This window comes from Triticum urartu, chromosome 3A (assembly GCF_056163025.1).
Source record: "Triticum urartu cultivar PI428250 chromosome 3A, HENAU_Tu73, whole genome shotgun sequence".
Lineage (NCBI taxonomy): Eukaryota > Viridiplantae > Streptophyta > Magnoliopsida > Poales > Poaceae > Triticum > Triticum urartu.
In genome coordinates, this window is record NC_141875.1 from 722,642,682 (window position 1) to 722,651,511 (window position 8,830).

Consider the following 8,830-nt stretch of genomic DNA (forward strand, 5'->3'; position numbering starts at 1 on the left):
TGCCACCAAGCTACAAGAGCTTCGTGATGAACTATAATATGCAAGGGATGAACAAGACTATTCCCGAGCTCTTCGCAATGCTGAAAGCTGCGGAGGTAGATATCAAAAAGGAGCATCAAGTGTTGATGGTCAACAAGACCACTAGTTTCAAGAAAAAGGTCAAAGGGAAGAAGAAAGGGAACTTCAAGAAGAACAGCAAGCAAGTTGCTGCTCAAGAGAAGAAACCCAAGCCTGGACCTAAGCCTGAAACTGAGTGCTTCTACTGCAAGCAGACTGGTCACTGGAAGCGGAACTGCCCCAAGTATTTGGCGGATAAGAAGGATGGCAAGGTGAACAAAGGTATATGTGATATACATGTTATTGATGTGTACCTTACTAATGCTCGCAGTAGCACCTGGGTATTTGATACTGGTTCTGTTGCTAATATTTGCAACTCAAAACAGGGACTACGGATTAAGCGAAGATTGGCTAAGGACGAGGTGACGATGCGCGTGGGGAACGGTTCCAAAGTCGATGTGATGGCGGTCGGCACGCTACCTCTACATCTACCTTCGGGATTAGTATTAGACCTAAATAATTGTTATTTGGTGCCAGCGTTGAGCATGAACATTATATCTGGATCTTGTTTAATGCGAGACGGTTATTCATTTAAATCAGAGAATAATGGTTGTTCTATTTATATGAGTAATATCTTTTATGGTCATGCACCCTTCAAGAGTGGTCTATTCTTATTGAATCTCGATAGTAGTGATACACATATTCATAATGTTGAAGCCAAAAGATGCAGAGTTGATAATGATGGTGCAACTTATTTGTGGCACTGCCGTTTAGGTCATATCGGTGTAAAGCGCATGAAGAAGCTCCATACTGATGGACTTTTGGAACCACTTGATTATGAATCACTTGGTACTTGCGAACCATGCCTCATGGGCAAGATGACTAAAACACCGTTCTCCGGTACTATGGAGAGAGCAACAGATTTGTTGGAAATCATACATACGGATGTATGTGGTCCGATGAATATTGAGGCTCGTGGCGGATATCGTTATTTTCTCACCTTCACAGATGACTTAAGCAGATATGGGTATATCTACTTAATGAAACATAAGTTTGAAACATTTGAAAAGTTCAAAGAATTTCAGAGTGAAGTTGAAAATCATCGTAACAAGAAAATAAAGTTTCTACGATCTGATCGTGGAGGAGAATATTTGAGTTACGAGTTTGGTGTACATTTGAAAAATTGTGGAATAGTTTCGCAACTCACGCCACCCGGAACACCACAGCGTAATGGTGTGTCCGAACGTCGTAATCGTACTTTACTAGATATGGAGCGATCTATGATGTCTCTTACTGATTTACCGCTATCGTTTTGGGGATACGCTCTAGAGACGGCCGCATTCACGTTAAATAGGGCACCATCAAAATCCGTTGAGACAGCGCCTTATGAACTGTGGTTTGGCAAGAAACCAAAGTTGTCGTTTCTGAATGTTTGGGGCTGCGATGCTTATGTGAAAAAGCTTCAACCTGAAAAACTCGAACCCAAATCGGAGAAATGTGTCTTCATAGGATATCCAAAGGAAACTATTGGATACACCTTCTATCACAGATCCGAAGGCAAGACTTTTGTTGCTAAATTCGGAAATTTTCTGGAGAAGGAGTTTCTCTCAAAAGAAGTGAGTGGGAGGAAAGTAGAACTTGACGAGGTAACTGTACCTGCTCCTTTATTGGAAAGTAGTACATCACAGAAAACTGTTTCTGCGACACCTACACCAATAAGTGAGGAAGTTAATGATAATGATCATGAAACTTCAGGACAAGATACTACTGAACTTCGTAGATCAACCAGAGTGAGATCCGCACCAGAGTGGTATGGTAATCCAGTTCTGGAAGTCATGCTACTAGATCATGATGAACCTACGAACTATGAAGAAGCGATGGTGAGCCCAGATTCTGTAAAATGGCTTGAAGCCATGAAATCTGAGATGGGATCCATGTATGAGAACAAAGTATGGACTTTGGTTGACTTGCCCGATGATCGGCAAGCAATTGAGAATAAATGGATCTTCAAGAAGAAGACTGACGCTGACGGTAATATTACTGTCTACAAAGCTCGACTTGTCGCAAAAGGTTTTCGACAAGTTCAAGGGGTTGACTACGATGAGACCTTCTCACCCGTAGCGATGCTTAAGTCTGTCCGAATCATGTTAGCAATTGCCGCATTTTATGATTATGAAATTTGGTAGATGGATGTCAAAACTGCATTCATGAATGGATTTCTGGAAGAAGAGTTGTATATGATGCAACCGGAAGGTTTTGTCGATCCAAAGGGAGCTAACAAAGTGTGCAAGCTCCAACGATCCATTTATGGACTGGTGCAAGCCTCTCGGAGTTGGAATAAACGTTTTGATAATGTGATCAAAGCATTTGGTTTTATACAGACCTTCGGAGAAGCCTGTATTTACAAGAAAGTGAGTGGGAGCTCTGTAGCATTTCTGATATTATATGTGGATGACATATTACTGATTGGAAATGATATAGAATTTCTGGATAGCATAAAGGGATACTTGAATAAGAGTTTTTCAATGAAAGACCTCGGTGAAGCTGCTTACATATTAGGCATAAAGATCTATAGAGATAGATCAAGACGTCTAATTGGACTTTCACAAAGCACATACCTTGACAAGATTTTGAAAAAGTTCAAAATGGATCAAGCAAAGAAAGGGTTCTTGCCTGTGTTGCACGGTGTGAAGTTGAGTCAGACTCAATGCCCGACCACTGCAGAAGATAGAGAGAAAATGAAAGATGTTCCCTATGCTTCAGCCATAGGCTCTATCATGTATGCAATGCTATGTACCAGACCTAATGCGGTCAAGAACATCCTGAAATACCTGAAAAGGACTAAGGATATGTTTCTCGTATATGGAGGTGACAAAGAGCTCATCGTAAAAGGTTACGTCGATGCAAGCTTTGACACTGATCCGGACGATTCTAAATCGCAGACCGGATACGTGTTTACATTAAACGGTGGAGCTGTCAGTTGGTGCAGTTCTAAACAAAGCGTCGTAGCAGGATCTACATGTGAAGCAGAGTACATAGCTGCTTCGGAAGCAGCAAATAAAGGAGTCTGGATGAAGGAGTTCATATCCGATCTAGGTGTCATACCTAGTGCATCGGGACCAATGAAAATCTTTTGTGACAATACTGGTGCAATTGCCTTGGCAAAGGAATCCAGATTTCACAAGAGAACCAAGCACATCAAGAGACGCTTCAATTCCATCCGGGATCTAGTCCAGGTGGGAGACATAGAGATTTGCAAGATACATGCGGATCTGAATGTTGCAGACCCATTGACTAAGCCTCTTCCACGAGCAAAACATGATCAGCACCAAGACTCCATGGGTGTTAGAATCATTACTATGTAATCTAGATTATTGACTCTAGTGCAAGTGGGAGACTGAAGGAAATATGCCCTACAGGCAATAATAAAGTTATTATTTATTTCCTTATATCATGATAAATGTTTATTATTCATGCTAGAATTGTATTAAACCGGAAACATAATACATGTGTGAATACATAGACAAACTTAGTGTCACTAGTATGCCTCTACTTGACTAGCTCGTTAATCAAAGATGGTTATGTTTCCTGACCATGAACAAAGAGTTGTTATTTGATTAACGGGATCACATCATTAGGTGAATGATCTGATTGACATGACCCATTCCATTAGCTTAGCACATGATCGTTTAGTATGTTGCTATTGCTTTCTTCATGACTTATACATGTTCCTATGACTATGAGATTATGCAACTCCCGTTTGCCGGAGGAACACTTTGTGTGCTACCAAACGTCACAACGTAACTGGGTGATTATAAAGGAGCTCTACAGGTGTCTCCAAAGGTAGATGTTGGGTTGGCGTATTTCGAGAATAGGATTTGTCACTCCGATTGTCGGAGAGGTATCTCTGGGCCCTCTCGGTAATGCACATCACATAAGCCTTGCAAGCATTGCAACTAATGAGTTAGTTGCGAGATGATGTATTACGGAACGAGTAAATGGACTTGCCGGTAACGAGATTGAACTAGGTATTGGATACCGACGATCGAATCTCGGGCAAGTAACATACCGATGACAAAGGGAACAACGTATGTTGTTATGCGGTCTGACCGATAAAGATCTTCGTAGAATATGTAGGAGCCAATATGGGCATCCAAGTCCCGCTATTGGTTATTGACCGGAGATTTGTCTCAGTCATGTCTACATTGTTCTCGAACCGTAGGGTCCGCACGCTTAACGTTACGATGACAGTTATTATGAGTTTATGCATTTTGATGTACCGAAGTTAGTTCGGAGTCCCGGATGTGATCACGGACATGACGAGGAGTCTTGAAATGGGCGAGACATAAAGATTGATATATTGGATGACTATATTCGGACACCGGAAGCGTTCCGGAGGAGTATCGGATAAAACCGGAGCACCGGGGGATTACCGGAACCCCCCGGGGGGTTAATGGGCCTCATGGGCCTAATGTGGAGAAGAGGAAGGGGCTGCCAGGGTAGGCCGCGCGCCCCCTCTCCCCCTAGTCCGAATTGGACAAGGAGGAAGGGGCGGCGCCCCCCCTTTCCTATTCTCCCTCCACCTCTCCTAGTTGGACAAGGAACGGGAGGGGAGTCCTACTCCCGGTAGGAGTAGGACTCCTCCTGCGCGCCTCCATAGGGCCGGCCACACCCCCTCCCCTTGGATCCTTTATATACGGGGGCAGGGGGCACCTCTAGACACACAAGTTGATCCATGTGATCGTTCCTTAGCCGTGTGCGGTGCCCCCTGCCACCATATTCCACCTCGATCATATCGTTGTAGTGCTTAGGCGAAGCCCTGCGTCGGTAGAACATCATCGTCGTCACCACGCCGTTGTGCTGACGGAACTCAATCCCGAAGCTTTGCTGGATCGGAGCCCGGGGAGCGTCATCGAGCTGTACGTGTGCTAAAGAACTCGGAGGTGCCGGAGTAACGGTGCTTGGATCGGTCGGATCGGGAAGACGTACGACTACTTCCTCTACGTTGCGTCAACGCTTCCGTTGCAGTCTACGAGGGTACGTAGACAACACTCTCCCCTCTCGTTCCTATGCATCACCATGATCTTGCGTGTGCGTAGGAAATTTTTTGAAATTACTGCGTTCCCCAACACTCGGCCCACCGCTCGCGTTGACCGCGCCTCCAAGGCCCAACCTGCTTCCCTGCGCCAGGCCCAGCGCTCCGCCAGGCCGGCCTGCCTCTACCTCCTCTGCCGAGCTGGGCCAAGGCCCACTGGGTGAGGCCACCACCAGCACCCCACCTTTTTTTCCTGCTGTTGGGCCAGTTCAAGTTTCGGTCTGTTTAGTTTTTTTCTTCAGATCTGCAAATTTAGTTATTTTTTTAGAGAACGCAGTTTTACAGAAAAGTCCCCAGTCTTCATGCATTTAATAACTCACCAACCATGCATTATATTAAAATAAGTTATATATGTAAAATGCTTAGAATTTTGTGTAGATTAATAATATGCAACTTTCATCTATGTTAAAAATGTTTACGATGTTGTTTGTGTTTATTTTGCCTTATTGCCATGTTAAAATGATTTATTTCATAACTAAGTAACCGTAGCTCCGAATTTAATAAACTTTATATGTAAATGGGGTAGAAAAATGCCTATTTTAACATGGTGACTCATCTTGCATGTTTAACAACTCTAAAATATGCTTTAGGACAGATAAATACCAAATCTAATATATGCATATGGGGATTTTTCGGACTTGTTGCTTGTTGTTCCGGCCTCATTTAAACTTGCCTAGATAGTGCTTCACCCCTTGTCATGCTAACCAACATTTAAAATTGTTGAGTACATAAACGGGGGAGAACTAAATAAGTCATGTGGCGTTTCATCAATATGCAACTCGTTGCATATTGAGCTCCACTTAACTTATAGTTTGCTTGTGCACTTTGCCATGTCATGCCTCATTAAACCGGACATGCATCACACTTGATTGTGCATCATGCCATGCTTATGTGATGGTTGTTTACTATGTTGTTTACTTCTTTCCGGTGTTGCTTCTTTGGGTTAGTTCTGATAACGTCGCGTTTGTGAGGATTCGTTCGACTACATCTGTTTGCCTTCTTCATGGACTCGTTCTTCTTCCTTGCGGGATCTCAGGCAAGATGACCATACCCTCGAAATCACTTCTATCTTTGCTTGCTAGTTGTTCGTTCTATCGCTATGTTGCGCTACCTACCACTTGTTATATCATGCTTCCCATATTGCCTTGTCAAGCCTCTAACCCACCTTCCTAGCAAACCGTTATTTGGCTATGTTACCGCCTTTGCTCAGCCCCTCTTATAGCCTTGTTAGTTGCAGGTGAAGATGAAGTTTGTTCCATGTTGGAACATGGATATGTTGGGACAAGGTTGTCAGAATCGCGATTCTGTTATACGATTCTACGACTTTACGATCCAAACTTACCTCTCTGATTCTACGATTTTAGTTCATGGAATCTACATTTCTACGATCCTGATAGTGAAGATTCTACGATTTGCGATCCTGCCATCAGAGCTCCGATTCGATTTAAAATCACGATTCTGACAACCTTGTGTTGGGATATCACAATATCTCTTATTTTATTTAATGCATCTATATACTTGGTAAAGAGTGGAAGGCTCGGCCTTATGCCTGGTGTTTTGTTTCACTCTTGCCGCCCTAGTTTCCGTCATACCGGTGTTATGTTCCTTGATTTTGCATTACGTGGTTGGGTGTTATGGGAACCCCTTGACAGTTCGCTTTGAATAAAACTCCTCCAGCAAGGCCCAACCTTGGTTTTACATTTGCCTAACAACCTATTACCTTTCCCCTGGGTCGGCCAACCCAAGGGTCATCTTTATTTTAAACCCCCCCCCCGGGCCAGTGCTTCTCTAACTGTTGGTCCGAACCGAGCTGCCTGCGGGGCCACCTCGGGGAAACTTGAGGGTTGATTTTACTCGTAGCTAGTCTCATCCGGTGTTGCCCTGAGAACGAGATACGTGTGACTCCTATCGGGATTGTCGGCACATCGGGTGGCTTTGCTGGTCTTGTTTTACCATTGTCGAAATGTCTTGTAACCGGGATTCCGAGACTGACCGGGTCTTCCCGGGAGAAGGAATATCCTTCGTTGACCGTGAGAGCTTGTGATGGGCTAAGTTGGCACACCCCTGCAGGGTTTAAACTTTCGAGAGTCGTGCCCGCGGTTATGTGGCAGATGGGAATTTGTTAATGTCCGGTTGTAGAGAACTTGACACTTGACTTAATTAAAATGCATCAACCGCGTGTGTAGCCGTGATGGTCTCTTTTCGGCGGAGTCCGGGAAGTGAATACGGTTCTTGTGTTATGCTTGAACGTAAGTAGTTTCAGGATCACTTCTTGATCGCTTCTAGCTTCTCGATCGTGCGCTGTTTCTCTTCTCGATCTTATTTGCGTAAGTTAGCCACCATATATGCTTAGTGCTTGTTGCAGCTCTACCTCACTACCCTTCCTACCCATAAGCTTAAATAGTCTTGATCTCGTGGGTGTGAGATTGCTGAGTCCTCGTGACTCACAGATACTTCTATACAGTTGCAGGTGCCGATGATACCGGTGCAGGTGACGCAACCCAGCTCAAGTGGGAGCTCGATGAAGATCTTGATCGTTGTTTTGTTTCGTTTCCTGTTGATCAGTAGTGGAGCCCAGTTGGGACAATCGGGGATCTAGCATTTGGGGTTGCCTTCTTTTATTTTGGTTCCATAGTCGGACCTTGATTGTATTCTAGATGATGTATGTTTAACTTGTTATTTGTGTGAAGTAGCGTTTGTAAGCCAACTCTTTATCTCTTTCTTATTCAATACATGGGATTGTGTGAAGATTACCCCACTTGCGACTAAACTACCATGCGGCTATGCCTCTAAGACGTGCCCCGACACGTGGGAGATATCACCGCATCGTGGATGTTACACAATGCCCCCCGGGCAATCACTCTTATAATGGTACTCAACAGTACTACAACCAGTTAATGTTCTACAATTATCAGCATCCGACACTTTTAACAGTACCGATAATTGTGTTTGAAGTGCTCCATAGATCCAGTACTTTCGTTCTCTTTTTAATCAGAATATCTTAAGCAGGCATCTCTTGAAAGCCGAACACGTACATGAGCCCAAGAAGTGATGTTGAGGAGAAAAGAGAGCATAAGTGCACTGCTGCCCAAGTACGCAAATGTAGTGGATGTTGCATAACTGGCACAAGGTTCGTTCTTGCATAAGGTCAAAACCGATGGCCAACCAAGAAATGCCACCTGACATGCTCGCTGAACCGACAAGAACTGCTCCTATAACCTGTAAAAAAACAATACCATGAGGAGGAACAATAGAGTGAATGAAAATAAAAACCTGTAAGTTGATTTGTGCTAACTAAATACAAGGACCGACAAGCGATGCTCCTATAACCTATAAGTTTGTGTTGTTCCGCCATAACCTTGTGTTGCTTCATACACTAACTCAAATACATTACTATGAGAAAAAACATTGAGAAGATTAGAATGCACACTTGCGCGATAGCAAGAGCCTAACTAAGCAATGCATGACGTAGATGCTGATTGACAAATGGTGCGCACAACATACTGAAAAGCCAACAACAGACTCCACAGACACATCACGTCGGAAGCTACAAGAAAAAAGCTGGCCAAATGAATACCCCGTTAGTTTGATATCCAAAAAGAACTAGAAGCAACGAGATTATTGGAATACAAGTAGAAAAGCTAACCTAGAGAAGGGAACATATGCGAAGTCCGTGCT